The following is a 20,070-nucleotide window of genomic DNA, read 5'->3' as shown; positions in this document are numbered from 1 at the left end:
TATCAAATTGTTAGGTAGAGTTAATGTCTAACAGTAGTTTAAAAACTGACTAATATAAAATGAAATAACGAAGTGTCCGCTTGACAGATAAATGCATTTAAAGTTTATGATTACTCGTTTTCCAGTTAACCTCAACAAAATGACTTTAGGATTTAGACACAGTCAGCTGCAGCTGCAGAGTTCTAGACCAGCTTTCCTCCTCCACCCAGACACACCTAGCTTAGCCTTGGCTGGTGGGACTTCTCCAGCAGGCTCACCTTGGTGGGCTCATTTCCTCCACGGAAAATCAAAGCCATAGCAGAGGCTGGCCTATTGCCTGGCTGGCCTGGAAGAATGTCTTTCGCCAAGGAGAAACTGAGAAGAGCAATCAGCCTGAGTGTTAACTAAAATAAGTATGCTTTCCTTGCCATGGAAAAACAAAAATCAGATTACCTCCAATCAGATGGGGTGATGACTTCTGAAAACCAGGTACAAATTGTTTGAGGGTTACTGGTTCTTTTGAATCATCCCCATATCTTGTATCTTCTACCAGTATTTCTTGTAGAAATCAGCAGCTTGCATCTTGAACCAACACACACACGCGCACACACACGCACACACACATGCACACACACATACACACATGCACACACACACACACACACACACACATCTGCTACTATTTCTACTTCTACCCAGTCTCTCTTAAAACCTTTCTTAGAAACACTCCTTGCACAGCCTTGACACTGCAGTCCTCAGCTGGAGAGCAAAATCTCCCCTTTTCTCTTCTCTTCTCCCCTCTCATAACCCTCGTCCAAAAGGGCCAGACCCAGGCTTAAAGTCAAGACAGAACTTTCCATTTATAGTCAATGTCCAGACACTAGAGATGGCCTGGAAAGGATGCTAAGGTCATGATCAAAGACAGAAAATTGAACCCACGTGAGACCATAGATCCAAGAAGGAGAGAACAAGGTGAACTGAGGTATGAACCCAGACTGGAGCACAGAAGGACCGGAAGTCTGGAAAGCAGAGGACTCAGAGCAGAGGCAGGAATGAGGAGGTGGAAGAAAGGGGCACGGCTTCCAGAGCCCTACTGGAGAGTAGCTTTTTCACTTCATTTCTGGCAGCTTTTTCATTTCTTCATAAATTCTATGGGAAGTCAAGACTGCATAGGAGTTAAGTCACAGACCCTGGACCCACACTACCTGGCTTTGAAGCCTGCTTTGCCATTTATTAGCTCTGTGATGATAATCAGTTGCCTCAGCTTCTTAAACTGCAAAAAGGAAATAATAATGCAAGTTCTAACCCACAGAATTATTACAAGGATTAAGTAAATTAATGTCTATAAAGTTTTTAGAAAACAGTCTATTTTAAAAAGCCATAAAAGTAAAATAATAGATACCCATGTACTCTGCATCAAGTCTCAGGGAATAAAAATTACTATCATGACTGGAGCTCTCTTTTATTTATTCCTCTTATTTCTCTCAAAAGAAATCTCAATCTTGAAATTGAGATTCATCATCCCTAAGCCCCTGCCTCCTGAGAAATCTGTATGCAAGAAGCAACTGTTAAAATTGTATATGGAACAACAGACTGGTTCCAAATCAGGAAAGAAGTATATCAAGGCTATATATTGTCACCCTGATTATTTAACTTATATGCAGAGTACATCATGGGAAATGTTGGGCTGGATGAAGCACAAGCTGGAATCAAGATTTCCGGGAGAAATATCAATAACCTCAGATATGCAGATAACACCACCCTTATGGCAGAATGTGAAGAAAAACTAAAGAAGCTCTTGATGAACGTAAAAGAGGAGAGTGAAAAAGTTGGCTTAAAACTCAACATTCAGAAAATTAAGATCATGGCATCTGGTCCATCACTTCACGGCAAATAGATGGGGAAACTATGGAAACAGTGAGAGACTTTATTTTCTTGGTCTCCAAAATCACTCCAAATGGTGACTGCAGCTATGAAATTAAAAGATGCTTGCTCCTTGGAAAAAAAGCAATGACCAAGCTAGACATTATATTTAAAGGCAGAGACATTACTTTGCCAACAAAGGTCCATCTTGTCAAAGATATGGTTTTTCCAGTAGTCATGTATGGATGTGAGAGTTGGACTATGCAGAAAGCTGAGCACCAAAGAATTGATGCTTTTGAACTGTGGTGTTGGAGAAGACTCTTGAGAGTCCCTTGGACTGCAAGGAGATCCAACCAGTCCATCCTAAAGGAAATCAGTCCTGAATATTCATTAGAAGGACTGATGCTGAATCTTGAACTCCAATTCTTTGGCCACCTGATGTGAAGAACTGACTCATTAGAAAAGACCCTGATGCTGGGAAGATTGAAGGCTGGAGGAGAGGGAGTCGACAGAGGATGATATGGTTGGATGGAATCACTGACTCAATGGACATGAGTTTGAGTAAACTCCCAGAGTTGGTGATGAACAGGGAAGCCTGGCATGTTGCAGTCCACGGGATCACAAAGAGTTGGACACAACAGAGCAACTGAACTGAAGCATTTTTATATTCATTTATATGAATAGTTGTATCTCTTAAGTAATGCATAATTTTATTTTTTATATTTTAAACCATATGTAAAGGCTTTGTGCTTTACGTATTTATCTGTTCCTTATTCTGCTTACTCAATTCATCTGTGTTGATATAAGCAGTTCTGGGTCATATATCCAAGTCATTCCTATTATTGTTAGAGTATTCCCAATGGATGCCTGCACTATGATTTATTTATCTGCTCTCCTGTCGGTAGTCACTTAAGTTGTTCTACTATTTGTTATTCTAAGCATTCTTGGACGTATTTCTTAGCAAATGAGTTAGAGTTCTAAGCTGATTTAAAAGTGAAGTTTCTGAGGTTTAAGGTAAGCTTATTTCAAATTTACTTGATATTTTAAAAATTGTTCTTTTAAGGTTATTGTCACTCAGTGGTTAAGACTTCATGATTTCACTGGAAGGTTTGAGCCCTAGTAGTGGAGCTAAAGCTGAGCACCGAAGAATTGATGCTTTTGATCTGTGGTGTTGGAGAAGACTCTTGAGTGTCCCTTGGACTGCAAGGAGATTCAACCAGTCCATCCTAAAGGAGACCAGTCCTGGGTGTTCATTGGAAGGACTGATGCTGAGGCTGAAACTCCAATACTTCGGCCACCTCATGTGAAGAATTGACTCATTGGAAAAGACCCTGATGCTGGGAGGGATTGGGGGCAGGAGGAGAAGGGGATGACAGAGGATGAGTTGGCTGGATGGCATCACCGACTTGATGGATGTGGGTCTGGGTGAACTCCAGGAGATGGTGATGGACAGGGAGGCCTGGCGTGCTGCGATTCACCGGGTCGCAAAGAGTCGGACACGACTGAGCGACTGACCTGAACTGAACTGAACTGAGGGGAGCTAAGATCCCACATACCACACACTGAGGTCAAAAGACAAAACAAAAAACTATTCTTTTAAGATATTTAGACAAAAATCATGTTATCATCAGCACTGCACTTATGCTAACAATTACTGCAAGTCTTTTGACAGATTCATCTTTAATCCTTATAACAACACTGTGTACGATGTTCTTTCCCTAACTTTACTGAGGGTAAGTTCAGCAATTCTTAGATCTCACAATTGGATTCACACCTAGATACACCAGTTCCAGTAAGTAAGTAAGTGAAAGTCATTCAGTCATGTCTAACTCTTTTCGACCCCATGGGCTAGTCAATCCATGGAATTTTCCAGGCTATAATACTATAGTGGGTAGCCTATCCCTTCTCCAGGGGATCTTCCCAACCCAGGGATTGAACCCAGGTCTCCCGCATTGCAGACAGATTCTTTACCATCTAGCTACCAGCGAAGCCAAAGAATACTAGAGTGGGTAGCCTATCCCTTCTCCAGTGGATCTTCCCAACCCAGGAATTGAACTGGGGTCTCCTGCATCATAGGCAGATTTTTTACCAGCTGAGCTATTAAGGAAGCCCCCAGTTTCAGAGTTGTGTTAAATGAAAATGAGGTAAACAAAAAGCCAAGAAATTCTAACTGAAAAGTATCACAAAGCAGATAAAAAAAGTTTAATTGCAGGAGATGAGATTTCATATAATCCAGTATGACCTCATCTTAACTAATCACATTTACATAGACCCTCTTTCTAAATAAGACCCAGTCTGAAGTTCCAGAGTAGACATAATCTTATGTGGGGGAACACTATACAACCCAGCAAAGGTTCCCCTCTATCATCCGCGGCCGAAGAGAAGAATCTAATCTACTTTCCACAGAGCAAGCCTCCTGATACTCGGAAAGCGCTCTACTATACATAGATCTCCACTCCTGACCCCTGGCCACATGTGCCCAATTCAGTCAGGCCATGCTGGCTGAGCACCCAGTAGTTCTAAGTCACCAAGAAAATTCACTCACTATCCAAGCAGCTCTACTCTGGGCACCCTTCCATTTGCCAATGTCTTTTACATGAAGGAATATCTACAACAGATATTGGATAGGGCAGTACAGGATCCAGTAAACCCTAAAGGAAAGAAAAAGGAAAGTGAAGTAGCTCAGTCGTGTCAGACTCTCTGCGACCCTATGGACTGAAGCCTACCAGGTTCCTCCGTCCAAGGGATTTTCCAGACAAGAATACTGGAGTGGGTTGCCATTTCCTTCTCCAAGTAAACCCTAAGAGTTGTCCTAACCACTATTGTTATGACTGGGTCATGACTACATCAGCCATACGTTCTAGATCATTCAAGAAAGTTGAGTAATAGTTCTAGCTCTGTCTCCAACTTTGTAAACAGAAGTAAATCAAGGTTTCTGTGCTTAAATTTCCTAACCTTTAGAAAAAGAAATGCTTGCCCTAACTTGTTTAACAATGGTGTTGTGAGAACACATATCAGATTGGTACAAAACACTCAGATAAAAATGAACAGGAAGAATGTGACTAAACAACCACAATGCAATAGAATTTAATTTTCTTTTATGCCATGGGGTCCTTGGATTATCCAGTGAAATCTGTGGTTCACCTCCTCAGAAAATGCACATAAGCATGGACCCATGCATATACCTAAGTTTCAGAATAATTAGGGAAAAAATTACCCTGGAGACCAGACACAGTTTCTCTTCATTCTTTAATTAAGAGATGATATTGAACCTGAACACTAAATGAGTATAACAAATAATATTCCCCCTTCTTTCCCAAGTGGTTGCTCCAGTTTAGAACTGAGGTTACTAAGCCAACCCAGGAACCCCAGCACAACACGCGGCCATAGTTGCAGCAGAGTGGAAATTTTTTTGTATTGAATTGTCTACAGATCTCCAAAGCGAAAGAGTTTGGTGCCCATTTTCATATTTTCTGCCTCCCCCTCTCCCCTTTAATATCTCCATTTCAGCAGAAATTCGTTCATCTCTCTCTGAGAGGATAAAACTGATCCATTAAAGTAATCCTCACTAATTTGCTAGAAAGTTAGGGTCTAGGATTAGCCAAGGGGTCAGTCTTAGGAAAATTCACTGCAGTCAGAGGAGCATCAATATCTAAACACATGATTTACTAGTAATAGAATTTCTGATATTGGTGGTGGGAAAAATTTGGGGAAAAAGCACCTTTCTTGTCCCCTCAAATAATGTATTTTTTACATAATTTTATGTCCCCCAGAAAGGCAAGCTACTCCAATATTTTTGCCTGAAAAAGTTCATGGATGGAGGAGCCTGGTGGGCTACAGTCCATGGGGTCACAAAAGAGTCGGACATTACTTAGTGACTGAGCATGCATGCATAGTTTTTATATAATCTCAAACTACCCAAAGGAATATATATAACTTCTCCTAGGAATGTACATAACTTCTTTGTCTTCCCACCAAAAGCCAAAATGGGAAGGGAAGACAGGACATGCCCATTTTATACATAAGAAAATTGAGTCCTTTAGAAATTAGAAAACTTACAGACATTTGCAGTTTAGTAGGAGATGGAGCCTGGACTTTACTCCAGATCTGATCTTAAATCCCACATTTCTTTGCTGTATCAGAAAAACAATTGTATACATAAAATATAGTTTTAATTTTCAAATGGCCTTTTTGAAGGCAAGGTGTAAAATGACTTCAGGGATAGTAAAGGGCCATCCCAGGAGTCAGAGGTCCTACAATCTTCTCTCTTTATGGATGACCTTAAACTGGGTACAGGGCAGAGTTGACAATTACCTCCACTTGTTCAAAAAAGGGAAAAAATTCTGTCCTTCACTAATGGATGCCGAAGATCTATTTAACACTGGCCAGTGCCTTTCACTTTCACAGTGTCAGGGTTGGAAATGCAAATACCTGGGTATAGGTGCATGCGAATGGCTAATATCAGGTCTTCCTCTGAAAACAAGTCTTGATAGGAGGCAGCAGGGAGAGGTCACCACCAGAACCAGTCCACCACCTGAGGATGCAGAGAGTCAAGGGGAAGGAGAAACGGCATATCTAATCCAACCAGTCCATCCGAAAGGAAATCAGTCCTGAATATTCACTAGAAGGACTGATGCTGAAGCTGAAACTCCAATACTTTGGCCACCTGATGCAAAGTACTGACTCATTTGAAGAGACTCTGATGCTGGGAAAGACTGAAGGCGGGAGAAGAAGGGGACGACAGAGGATGAGATGATTGGATAGCATCACTGACTCAGTGGACATGAGTTTGAGCAAGCTCCAGGAGTTGGTGATGGACAGGGAAGCCTGGCATGCTGCAGTCCATGGGGTCGCAAAGAGTCAGACACGACTGAGCGTCTGAACTGAAATGTAAAAACCAATAGCACTGGCTTCCTCTCACCCTCACTGTTTTCCCTTGACACAGTTCTCAGGGCTCAGAGAGGAACAAACTGAGTGTCTTCTTGACCACAGGAGAAAAACGGTGTTTCTCAAGAGGGTCCCAAAGACCACAGCCTCCAAATGACCAGGAAGAGCTGGTTAAACATGCAGATTCGCATGTACTGCGTGCCTCGCCTCCCCCACCAACCCACCCACACACCTTTCCAGGCTCTGGGGCTGGGCCCAGGAATTTTCCCTGGAGCAAGTCCCCAGGAGGCGAGTGGTAAACCTTAAAGTTTGAAAACTGTTGTTCTAGGGGCCAAAGATGAGGAAAACACTGATGAGAACCCACTTCTGAAAGACCTTGAGGAAAACGCCTCAGAGAAATCCTATTTGATAGGGTTTCTTCTACAACTCTCCTCTTACCTGATCTGAAAAATATTTGGTGTATTTTTTTCACCTTTATTTTTTACCTTGATGGGTCTTCCTTGCTTTGCGCAGGCTTTCTCTAGTTGCAGTGAGCGAGGGCTACAGCCTCTTTGTTGTGGTTTAAGATTTTCTCATTATGGTGCCTAGGCTCCAGGCGTCTGGGCTAAGCACTCAGGAGTTGTGACTCGCAGGCTGTAGAGCACAGGCTCAATAGCTGTGGCAGAGCGAGCCCAGTTGCTCCACTGTTTGTGGGATCTTCCGGGACCAAGGATCAAACTTGTGTCCCCTGCACTGACAGGCAGATTCTTATCCACTGCACCAACAGGGAAGTCCACCGGGAGTACACGTTTCTTAATTGTGCAAATCTATACACATATCCACTGTGTGTGTTAGTCGCTCAGTCATGTCAGACTCTTTGCAACCCCATGGGGTGTAACTTGCCAGGCTCCTCTGTCCATGGGATTTTCTAGGCAAGCATACTGGAGTGGGTTGCCATTACCTTCTCCAGAGGATCTTCCTGAGCCAGGGATTGAACCCGGGTCTCCTGCATTGCAGGCAGACTCTTTACCGTTAGAGCTACCAGGGAAGCCCATGCATATATCATTTCACTTAAATGCACAAATGTGATCTCTATCTGCATAAAGACTCTTTTTATTTTTATTTTTCCCTTTTAGCAGCACTCTCCCTATCTCCTCTCCTTGTTTATCCTCATCTCCATTGGGTCCCCAGTAATCTGTACTGCAGTCCAGTATCTGGTCTCCCTGATAACCCTGTATACAGACTCACACACAAACACACACACTCAAATCTACATAGATGAATGTTGCTTTTTGTATTACTAAAATAGAAACATATTTTACATTTTTTCTATATTTGCAATTCTCACTTAATACTGCCTAATAGAAATCCTCTCATATTACAAGGTTCAGCTCCAATATATTCTTTTAAATGGTTGCATATGATTTCAGAGTGCAGATGAATCATGAATTATTCACTCATTCCCTTATTGACAGATGTAATTTTTTCTTAGATTCCAGCTGCTATGGACACTGCACCAATTAACATGTTTGTATTTTTTAGGTATGTTTTACTTCTAGGGGTTGGATTCTTGTTCACAGGATAGAGAGTTGTATAAGCATTTGCTACAATAATAATTGATATTAGCATTTTGCAGGATTACACATATTTTTATTTTTAACAACTTTCTAACTTATTTTCCAAATAAAGTAGTATTTTAATGCGTAATTCACATGAGAACTCTTTTTCCCTTTACAACTTCTCATTATAAACATTTATATTATTAGCAAAATGTAACAAGCTATGTAAATCTATCACATGGAATTTTTAAATGTTCTTCACGTTATCGTTCTAGCTTTCCAGGAACAATTGCATTTCACTAGTGTTTCGCATCACAAGCAAATCACAAATATTGAGTTGTGAGGTGCTATACAGGTGCTGGAGCAGGAAACGACAACCCACTCCAGTATTCTTGCCTGCAAAATTCCATGGACAGAGGAGCCTGGTGGGCTACAGTCCATGGGGTCACACAGAGTTGGACACGACTGAGCATGCACGCCACACACGTCCAGGTATAACCAAGAAAACAAACAAAAGCAATCAACAAAGCAAAACAGAAATAGCCTGCCTTCGGTGAGACTATCCTCCACATATTTTGGATTTTAGATAAAGAGATAGATAATACAGAAAACTCTCCAGTATTTGCCCTGCCTTGCCAACAGCCAAATCTGATAGGGCCAGTTTATCTGCATCTATGAAGGTGCAGAACAAGTGAAGGTCAAAGAACATTTTCTGGGAACAATAACCATTCTTTTCTTTTTTTTTTTTAACAACACTGAGGAGGGGAGGAAAAAAAGAAGTGACCTTGTTAGAGCCACAGACATCAACCAGTCCTTGTTTGATTAGACTATCTGGAAGCATCCAGCAAGGCACCAAGATGTACAGATGGCTTACCCTTGGCCAAGTCTAAAGAGCCATTTACAACTCATGGGAAATGGCAGGATTCAAAATGGAATGTTTAAGGAAGATGAGAACAGTAAGGAAGGAGATAGAAGAAGGCCAGGAGAAAGGAGAAAGAAAGCCTTAGGTCTGTGAGCTGAAGGGGGGAAAAAGCCAGCTTAATTATGGAAGAAAAGACACATACACATAGGATAGCTCACACAGGCAGAGTTGCTGTGGAAGCACATTCCAGGAAAATCTTAAGAGATTACTTTAATAATAAACCATGCATTCTTCAGCAAGCCATCACGAGATTAACTACCCCTTTCCTCAGCTGGGAACAGTCGTCAGTTTAGGGTTTTTTTTTTTTTTTTTTTCTTCCTTCTCCCTCCCAAGCAGCTTTTGTGCAAGGAGAGTCATGCAAGGACCATAGCTTTTCAAGCACTGCACTCAAGTTTCCTCACCTTAATTTTCCAAACATTCATTTCAGGAGTGATAAGAAAAGACCACGGTTTAGGCAGGGTTACCATCATGGTGGGCTTGGGTGTGATTCTCCAGCTGCGAGCGTGTTCATTTTAGATCCACTGAAAAGCCAACAGCTTCCATGGAACAGGGGACCCTGTCCTACCAGGGATAAAAAGGGTTGTGTTTATTTTCATTCTTCTCTCTGTCTTTTTTCTTTCTTTCTTAACGTGAGAAGGACACTGAATTACTGCCAGAAGCAATATCAGAGCCCTAGAAATATAAAAACACACTTCAAATCAAATCAGAGCTACTGTCGACTCAAGATTTCTGTATGAAATGATAGAGCTGTCCACTTGAAGCTGTATGTATGAGCCCACTGCTTAAAAATGAATTGTTTTCATCAAAATCTTCTCTTGAAACTGCAACTCATGGAAGATGAAATCATTTTCTCTGGCCTCTTAGACAAATCCCTTCCATTTGGTGGAGTAGAGCAAACATAAGTCAACATTTCTTGATAAGAGTCTTTCAATTAAAAAAAATAGATGTGGGTGGTCACTTCTGAGAAAGTGTTACATAGTGAGGTTAAAAGAGAGAAACTTTTTTCCCCCTCAAATTATCAAAGCCTGTATGTGCCTGAAATCTGCTGTCATTTTTCTAACTACTTAGCTTTGGGAAATGAAACCGACCTTCTGCACTCCTGAATCTTAGAAATAAAGCACCAGGTCCTAAGATATACCAGAATTAAAGTTCTCTGCATAAAAGTTATAAATAGTCCCAAGACTGAATTTTATATGCCTCTTGTCATTCACACAAAATCATTTTCTTAATAATAGTAAATTACCTTGGAGGAATATTGAAAACTGTCATCACCACCCTCCCTTCCCCTACCCCCCCAGATGTGAGGGGGTGAGACAGGTGGCAGAAACAGTAAAGGTCCAAAGAGGTAGTGTTCTCATTGTTACCGGGCTTTGCTGCTCTGCACCCCTAGCTCCTAGGCGGTTCCAAATCTGACCTACTTGAGAGCAGGGACTGTCACTCATACAGATTTGTCCCAAATTACACAGTGGCTTTGCAGTCGGGGCTAAGCTGGAACCACAAAATACATCCTTGGTGTCCCATGAGCCCGATTTGAGCCCCCAGTTTCCAGAGATAAAATGCAAATCCAGTGTGTTGCTTACTCAATAAAATCAATTGCCCCCTCCCATCCAAGTCACAGTTTAGCATTTTCACATTTACTACACACTGGAGGCGCCAGTGGTAAAGAGTCTTCCTGCCAGTGCAGGAGATGCAAGAGACCTGGGTTCAGTCCCTGGGTGGGGATGATCCCCTGGAGAAGGAAATGTCAGCCCACTCCAGTATTCTTGCCTAGAGGATCCCATGGACGGAGGAGCATGGTGGGCGACAGTCCGCAGGGTTGCAAAGAATTGTACACAACTGAGCCAGCACGCCAAACACTGTCTCAGACTTTTTAAAAAAGGAAGGAAACAGATTCATTTTCACAAGGATAATTTCATAATTCTTAAAAAGCAGCAAAGCTTCTGGGGATGTTTTACAATTGTTCATGATTTTAAAATATAGAAAAGATGAATCCCCAGCTTGTTAAGGTCCACTAAGATACAACTATGGAATGCCTTCTACTGCTGAGTACTGCATATCAATATTTTCAGTTTTTTTCTATTCTTTTTTTTTTTTTCTTTATTTCTTTTGGCCGAACCAGGAGGCTTGTGAGATCTTAGCTCCCTCACCAGGAATGTGAGATTTCTGGATCTTAGCTCCCCCACAGGTCCCTAACCTGTGACCCCTGCATTCAAAGTGGAGTCTTAACTACTGGACCGCCAGGAAAGTCCCTTTTCAAATATTTTATTTCTCATATTTCAGATTTTTCTTAGAGGTATAGGAAACACTATGGAAATCAGATAAAGTCATATTAAGTGTCTACACAGGGATGCCCATTCTGTGGGGAAAGCCAGTAAACAACCTCTGTTTACATCAAATATATAGCTTACTTAGATAAGTTATATAGACCTGCACATTTTTGTTTGTATCAATTTCATAGAGAGAGTATTGTTTTATGTGTATATACAGGATTATATTTCACACATAAATGCAGTGTGTTTTACATATACACACAGATTACCCACCAATTTACATATACACACAGATTACCCACATCTGCCATGAAAGAGACATGAATTCCTTTAACCGGGGTGGGAGTGCGATCACACGTGGAACTGTGGAGACAGCAGATTCTGAGCTAGCATCCACTGCCTCTAGCCAGGAAAGTCAGGAGTAAAAGCAGCCCTTTGTTTCAAGGGCCCCATCGGGTTCGGATGACTTGGGACGCCACATCACTGGAAGCGGCAGTCCAGAGAAGGAATTTTTGAGATGAAGGTCGCTGGGTCCCACCCCTTTCCTGCGGGGTTTCCCTTTCCTGTCCTTAAGCGCACTCTCCCGGGTCCCTTGCCTCAGCCCCGCGAGCCTGGGCTGCGGACGGCGCCCCGACTCCCTACTCCTCCCCTTCGCTGGGCTCGGGGCGATCGCCCCCCGCTGGTGGGGCTCCCGGCTCCCCGGAGCCGGCTGCTTTGCGCGGCCCCAGCTCGAGTTAATAAACAGTTAAGTTTGGAAGACTCAGCAGACACGTTGAGGGGGAGTTACCCAACCCAGGCAGCAAAAACATCCCGGCGCATTCCTGGGGAGTCCAAAGCTGCCAGCATCTGATTAGAACCATATCTCGCCGGGAGTGGCCCGCGGCTCCGAGGCTCCCGGGCCGGCGGCTATTTAAGCGCGGCAGCCGTGTGGGCAGCGCGGCAGCCAGGAGGCTCGGGCACCGAGGAGTCATGCTCGCATCGCAGAGGCGCTAGCTAGACTGTGAGTAGCTCTGGTTCCTTCTTCCCTTTGGCCCCATTTTTGGTGACCTCCCTCCCTCCCTTGCTCTTTTCCCCTCTTGGGATGCAAAACTGGGACTGTTGGGGCGTCTTATTAAGGAGACGGCGGCATACTTGGGCAGACAGGCGCTTTTGTGGCCTGACATCCGAGGAACGCTTCCACGGAAAGCCTTTACCTTTGGGGTCGGACTCCAGATGTCCAGCTAGTGACATGTAACAAGCGCCTCCCTTGTGTGTGTGCGTGTCTGTCTGTCTGCTTGTTCAAAAGCCCCACTGGTGTGGCTACTGACCGCCTAATTAACTCCTCTAAGAGTGTTTATTTTTGCCGTGTGACAAAGGCTGGGGACTTGGTTTGTACCCACGAGAAGCTTTTTCCCAGTGACCGACAACGTGTGGCATTAAAATGTGAACTTTGTCTTACACCCGAATTCTTAAGAAAGTATCTGCCCAAGAGACTGAACAAACTTGTTTGAAATCCTCCGGGGATTTAAAAGGTGTTTGCCTGCTTGCTGTAATCTAGAAAGATTAAGGATGAATTTTAGGAAAGGGGGGAAAAGAATGAATGGGTTAACACCGTGGAGCCCCAGTCAGCATAGCGGGTTCATAGCATGGAGCTGACTGTGTTATTTGTTCCTGCTGCCCTTCCCTCTTGACTTAATTCTTAGCAAGGAATTCAGGTCCGCAGTCAGTTTTAGCAGGGAGCCCTTTGAGTCCAAAGGGAAATCTAACTGGATTAAAAATGCTTAAAGAATCTGGATGTTATCTCCACCCCCACCTTATCCTCTTTTTTTTTTTTTTTAAGTTTGTGTTTGGAAGGAAGAGAGGCGCTCTGTAAAACGAGAAGAGCAGAAATCAGCTTCCAGACACATGGAAAGACTTAAAAATTCTGGAGGGGCGACTTCATGAATAGTAAATGTTGTTATTGCACTGTAAAGTGACTTAATGAAAAAAATTTCTGGCTCTAATCAGACAAAGCAGGGGAGTGGAGTAGAAGGAGGTGAGACAGAAGTAACTAAAATAGAAGGAATGGCTGAGGAAGAGAAAGCAGCTGCAAAAAAAATGCCTTCGAAATGTCTGATAAGGCTCTCGAAATGGCTTTGATGGGATTTTAATTGATCTTCCTGCAGGCTTGAGGTTGGCTCCCCACACAGGAGCGTCTCCTGGCTATTGGTGAGGGAAAAACTAGCTGGGAATGGGGGAGCTTGACAGCTACCAAAAGGCTTGTCTCCCTTGCTCTGGGTCTCACCTCCACCTGGCTTCTTAAACCAGCAGCCAGATCTTTTAGGCTACTCTTCTCCGCGCCGGGGGCCCACCCTACCTCTCACCAGGTTCTGTCTCTTCTTCTTTGAGGGGAGATGGGCCTCCATGACACTGTAAGAAACTTTGTTGCCATGAGAATTCACCCCTTTTGGTTGAAGTGCTAGGTATCTGGCTATACCAAATACAATGTGCAGTCTTGTCGGAAAAGCACAAAGGAGGCCTGGTGGTTTTCTTTCCAGTGTGTATTTCTGGGACAGATTACTTCTAAATCCCTCGTCAGTCTCCTCCTAAGGCAGACTGGATTCTTTTTCCTGTTGATGATGAATAACTTCATTTTCCCTTCCCTTCCCACTTCCAGCTCTCTTCCTTCTTAGCCAAATGGATGCCCTAGAAATCAGTCCTTCTCAAGCTCTACCCTCCTCCATTTCAAAATAGAAGGTAGAGGACTGTCTCCCAGCTTCCAGCTCTGACACATAGGTAGCTGCCATTCTGGTGGTCTTAGACACAAGCTGATTTTCTCCTGAGGATGTGAGAGAGGGAAGGGGGTCCCATTGCTTGTTCAAGGCCTTGCCTCATTGTTAAGGGCAGCAATTAGTTTCTGCATTTCCACTCAAGACTTTTTAGAGTTGTGGATTCAACTAAAAGTCCAAATTCTGTGCCTTAGGCTTGCTCCTTGCTTTGCCTGAAAGGTCGAATGACTTTCAACCACCTTGTTTGGGTTGAACAGAATTGCTCTTGAGACGCTTGTGGGCATGAAGGGACCCCAGGAAGCGGCTGTCCAGCTGGTTGGGGTGACCTTTATTTTCCTGCTCAGCCATGTCTCTGTTACAGAGGGGAAGACCGAAGCCTTGGTCATGGCTCCTGGTCAGTAGGAGGCTTTGTGGAGACGTGGACTCTTGGTGGTAGAGCCAGTAAGTGCCGTTTTATTTCTCATCCTACCCTCATATGTCTGTAAACCTACACTAGCTACCATAGATATTTTTCACCTGGGTAGTTTTTTTTTTTTTTTTGGCTGCATTATGTTTGTTGCTGTGTGCAGGCTTTCTCTAGTTTCAAAGAATGGGGGCTACTTACTCTTTGTGGTGTGTCGGCTTCTCATTGCAGTGGCTTGTTTTGTTGTGGAACAGGGACTCTAGAGTGTGGGCTCAGATAGTTGTGGCACATGGGGTTAATTGCTCTGTGGCATGTAGGATCTTCCCAGACTAAGGATCGAACCTGTGTCCCCTGCATTGGTAGACGGATTCTTAACCATTGGACCAGCAGGGAAGCCTTAGTTTTGAAGGTTCCGTATGTTTCCCTTCCTCAGTCTTTCCTAACTTGAGGATTTAATCAGTATTTTTCTTAGAGACAAATCTAAGATACTTAAATATTTAAAAAGGCCACCAAAGACAGAGCTCCAGGGCGCTAAGTTGCCCTAAGGAGAAAAGACTTGAAAGTGTTCTGGTTGAGGAAGTTTTGGTATTTGACCAAACGCCTAGGGCTCTCTAAGGCCCAGGAAGGTGGCTCAGAGGGTAAAGCGTCTGCCTGAAATGCGAGAGACCCGGGTTTGATCCCTGGGTTGGGAAGATCCCCTGGAGAAGGAAATGGCAACCCCCTCCAGTATTCTTGCCTGGAGAATCCCATGGATGGAGCAGCCTGGTGGGCTACAGTCCACGCGGCTGCAAATAGTCGGACACGACTGAGCGACTTCACTTTCTTTCATTCACTTTGTAGGGCTCTCTACCCTCCAGGGACTTCCCTGGTGGCTCAGTGGTAAAGAATCTACATGCCAGTGCAGGAGACACAGTTTCGATTCCTGGGTTGGGAAGATCCTTGCAGTAGGAAATGGCAACCCCCTCCAGTATTCTTGCCTGGAGAATTCCATGGACAAGAGGAGCCTGGCGGGCTACCATCCATGAGGTCACAAGAGTTGGACATGACTGAGCATGCACACACCCTCCAAGCAGAACCAGAATGAGGACTGACAGTATGAAACACCTGAGGAACAGGATGTGATATCTAAAAATTCTCTGGTGCTGCTGTGTAATTCTGAAGTTGAAGCTGTGCCACTGAATTGCACAGAGGTTGGCCAAAATCACATTTAGCTGAAATAGCTGTAACCCCAGATCTCTGTATTTAAGGGAAACCTAACTCATGGTTATGTATCCTGACCGGATTAATCCTGTGACTCAGAAGTAAAGCAGGCCTTGGAGTCCCCTTCTTCTACAAAGAACACACTGATTTCCTGTGAGAGGAACAAATATGCTGAGAGTGAACACAAAGCGCTGGCCCACAGGCCGTTTCTGCCTCCCACCTAGCTAAGCCAGGGAGTGGTGGTGAGCAAGTAGGTTCTGCAGTCCTATGGCCTCAGTTCAAATCCCAGGGACTGCACTGCTGCCTGTGTGACCTTGAGCAAATTGCATCACTTCTCTGTACTTAAGCTTTCTTATCCGAAGAGAATAATACCTATCCACAGTTTTGCTGGGAAGACTGTTAATCTAATATGCTTAGACTCCTTTATTCCGTTGTTTTGTTTTCATTTTGCCTCCTGAACTGCTGAATTACATATCTTTAGTGAAAATTATAGGCAGAATGGGGAATATCTTTGTCAAAGTTGGACACCGCCCATCTACCTGAAAAATGTTAATCCCTTAAGCTCTTCATATGAACAAAGCCAGAGAATTTGCTGTGCTTACACTAAACCAACTGGGAGTTACTCTCTGTTCTCTGCCTGGAGCTTGCAGTTTGGTTTGGTCAAGCTGATCTCTGGTCTCATTTCAGTCTTTCTTCCCACCTCCAGACTCCCTACAGAGGGGGAGCAGTCTTTCCCCAAGAAGTCAGCACTGGAGCACAAGGAAGGGGGAAGGGAGGGACCCCTGTACTAAACTGAGGATCAAGACTAGAAATAAAAAGCCTTCTAAGTACCTAGGGCCCCGTACTGTCCTTGCCCATAGAGCTGGGCAGGTTGGCATGGTTACTCCCCTTCCAAAATCTTTTTCCTACCTTGGAAGGAGGCCTGCTACCTTCAGTGAGTCAATCAGTTCAGTCGCTCAGTTGTGTCCAACTCTTTGCGACCCCATGAATCGCAGAACGCCAGGCCTCCCTGTCCATCACCAACTCCCGGAGTTCACTCAGACTCACGTACATCGAGTCCGTGATGTCATCCAGCCATCTCATCCTCTGTCATCCCCTTCTCCTCCTGCCCCCAATCCCTCCCAGCATCAGAGTCTTTTCCAATGAGTCAACTCTTCGCATGAGGTGGCCAAAGTACTGGAGTTTCAGCTTTAGCATCATTCCTTCCAAAGAAATCCCAGGGCTGATCTCCTTCAGAATGGACTGGTTGGATCTCCTTGCAGTCCAAGGGACTCTCAAGAGTCTTCTCCAACACCACAGTTCAAAAGCATCAATTCTTCAGCACTCAGCCTTCTTCATAGTCCAATCGGCAAAGTAACGTCTCTGCTTTTGAATACGCTATCTAGGTTGGTCATAACTGTTCTTCCAAGGAGTAAGCGTCTTTTAATTTCATAGCTGCAGTCACCATCTGCAGTGATTTTGGAGCCCCCCCCCAAAAATAGTCTGACACTCTTTCCACTGTTTCCCCATCTATTTCCCATGAAGTGATGGGACCGGATTCCATGATCTTCATTTTCTGAATGTTGAGCTTTAAGCCAACTTTTTCCCTGTCCACTTTCACTTTCATCAAGAGGCTTTTGAGTTCCTCTTCACTTTCTGCCATAAGGGTGGTGTCATCTGCATATCTGAGGTTATTGATATTTCTCCCGGCTACCTTAGGGTAAGCAAAATCTGAACAAATTGCTTCCTGGTCTAAAAATGGAAGTCACTTTTTTTTCTTAAGTGACATAGAATGTCCTCTCTACCTACCTCATCTTTCCCTTCTAAATTTATTTTAATCCAAAACTTTACTCCTAATTGTCCAACTCCAGCTCATACTTACATCATCACAGTAAAGAAACAACATTAAGACTTATAAAATTTCAGGAACATAAAAGCTGCTGCTTCAATGTAGAAGCAGCCCGGCAGTGTCTCTCTGCTGCTATAAGTTATAACTTAGCCTCGAGGATAGCTAGAGGCAAGGGACCTTTAACTTCTTCAAACTGGTAAGAACTTTGTGTCAACAGAGCAGCCCGAGTGAATGTTCAGCTGCAGGGAAGTTACCAGGAGGCAGAATGCATAAAGGCTGTCACTTAGATATTTAGGTAACCACAAAGGAGAAGGAGCTGCTGGGTTTGAAAGTAAAAATACTGGAAAAGCTGGGTTTGAAACATTCTCCAACCTGGAAGAGATTTGGGTGAGGAATTTATGATTGAATGTTTCCTCTGGCTAAAAAGTGACCCCATTTCTCTCTAGCAATGTGTTACTCTGAAACAGACTTAGATCTTTGTGTAACAGGTAAACTGCTGGAAGTTCTCATTTAACAGTTAAATTCATTCATTCTTTCAATGTTGGACACTTAGCTAGAGTGTGTAGTTCACACTAGAAAGAACTCATCTCAGACTAACTCTCAGAGTGTAGTCCCCAGATCAGCTACATCAGCATCACTTGGCAACTTGCTGGAAATGCAAATTCTTGGTTCCTATCCCAGACCCACTAAACCAAATATGAGCAGTAGGGTCCATCCAGCTGTATTCCAACAAACCCTTCACATGATCTAAGAGAAACTTTCATAACTCAGTTGTTCAATGGAAAGCATAACAAAGTAACTGAATTCCTACAATCATGGAAATAATAAAGCAAAGCACTTAAACAGAGCTCAGTTTGGCACCCCACTCCAGTATACTTGCCTGGAAAATCCCACAGGAGGAGGAGCCTGGTAGGCTGCAGTCCATGGGGTTGCGAAGAGTCGGACATGACTGAGCGACTTCACTTTTCACTTTCATGCATTGGAGAAGGCAATGGCAACCAACTCCAGTGTTTTTGCCTGGAGAATCCCAGGGATGGCGGAGCCTGGTAGGCTGCCGTCTGTGGGGTCTCACAGAGTCGGACACGACTGAAGCGACTTAGCAGCAGCAGCGGCAGTTTAACTGAATCTTAAAAAGATGAAAAAGCACAGATCCTGATTTTTTTCCTGCTATCTCAAGTACTGCTTTTTTGATTCTAGGAAAACTGATCTACTCCTTAGTTGTATATTACCACCTCATTTCCAAATTCTTTTCCCTCTTCTGGGGTTTTAAAGGAACAAAATTAATCTCCATTTATTAGAAAACTGTCCCAGTTACTTCTTTTTTAAAAAGATTTCAGCAAACTAGATCATTCTTCTTGAGCCAGATGGTTTTCTCTAACCTATAAAACGTTTTATTTTGTTTTTTCATGCCATGCCCAGAGTACAGATGAAGCCCTGCCCGTCATGGTAAATGAATCTGTTGCACTTGCTTTTTATAGTGCTTTATGGTTAATGCAGTACTGTTCTTCTCGCATCTGACTTTCACTTTAAATAACTTAAGGTAGAAACAATATCTCCATTTCTTTGCTCCAGTGTGATCAATAGATATTAGCCTGCCCAAGGTCATTCCAGTTAAGTGGTAAAGTCAGGATAAAAGCATGAATCTTTATGATTAAAATCTTGATGTTTATCAGAATACTTAGTAAATACCTTTATGTGAAGTATGTGGCTAGGCTAGCAATGGAAGAACTCCCAGTGAGTGGGAATCTAGAAGAAAGTCTGAGTTACGTAAAGGAAAGAGAGTAGACTCTAGTCCTGCAGTGGAATGACAGCATGGCTGTTTCTTAGGCATGATACTCAATGTCTCTGACCCTGAGTCACTTCACTCACCTTGCACAACAGTCCTAAGACTGACTGGCATTAATCAGAGAGACTGGTGTCTAGCAGAGGTCGCTTCTTAGATTGAAAGATACAAGGGTGTGATGTAGGAGAGAACTGGAACTCTGAAGAGGCAGCAGAGGTTAGTGGTTAAGAATCTGGGCTCTGAACCACAAATGACTGTGTCCAAAGTAACTAAGCTGATATAAATGGTCCTGTTTTCATTGTTTGTGGTCTTTAGGCAAACTAAAATCTACAGATGAATGGATTCGGGCTGCAAACGAGAAGCGCATCTTTCTTACATACCATGAAACTATTAAACGTGAGGGTCAAGCAAGAAAATGTGGCAACGCTTCACAGACCAATACAGGCACACAGATGTTAACTCTTAAGGCACCTCTCAAATGTTCTCTGGGCAGGGCAGTTGAGTCCTCCTGAGGTTAGCATTAATCTATGCCCAAAGAACTGGAAAGTGAAGAATAACTTCATTAATGGACCTGCGCTGGGGTGCAACTGCCCTCCTTGTTCTATTAAAAAACATTTCACCCAGTGACCTCACTTATTCTTCATATTTTA

At 43.5% G+C, this 20,070-nt stretch overlaps 1 protein-coding gene across 4 annotated transcripts in view; it reads left to right on the top strand.

Annotated features, from left to right (window-relative positions):
* Positions 1-12,047: 12,047 nt before the first annotated feature.
* The window catches only part of DAB2 (DAB adaptor protein 2), a 56,785-nt gene continuing 48,762 nt past the window's right edge, over positions 12,048-20,070 (top strand). For all 4 annotated transcript variants that reach the window (XM_040262470.1, XM_040262471.1, XM_040262469.1 and 1 more), the window contains exon 1: positions 12,048-12,459. The gene's annotated coding sequence lies outside the window, so the exon portion shown is untranslated. The remainder of the gene's footprint in view (positions 12,460-20,070) is intronic.

Source organism: Oryx dammah, unplaced genomic scaffold (genome assembly GCF_014754425.2).
Source record: "Oryx dammah isolate SB20612 unplaced genomic scaffold, SCBI_Odam_1.1 HiC_scaffold_20, whole genome shotgun sequence".
NCBI lineage: Eukaryota > Metazoa > Chordata > Mammalia > Artiodactyla > Bovidae > Oryx > Oryx dammah.
This window is presented reverse-complemented; position numbering and strand designations above follow the sequence as displayed.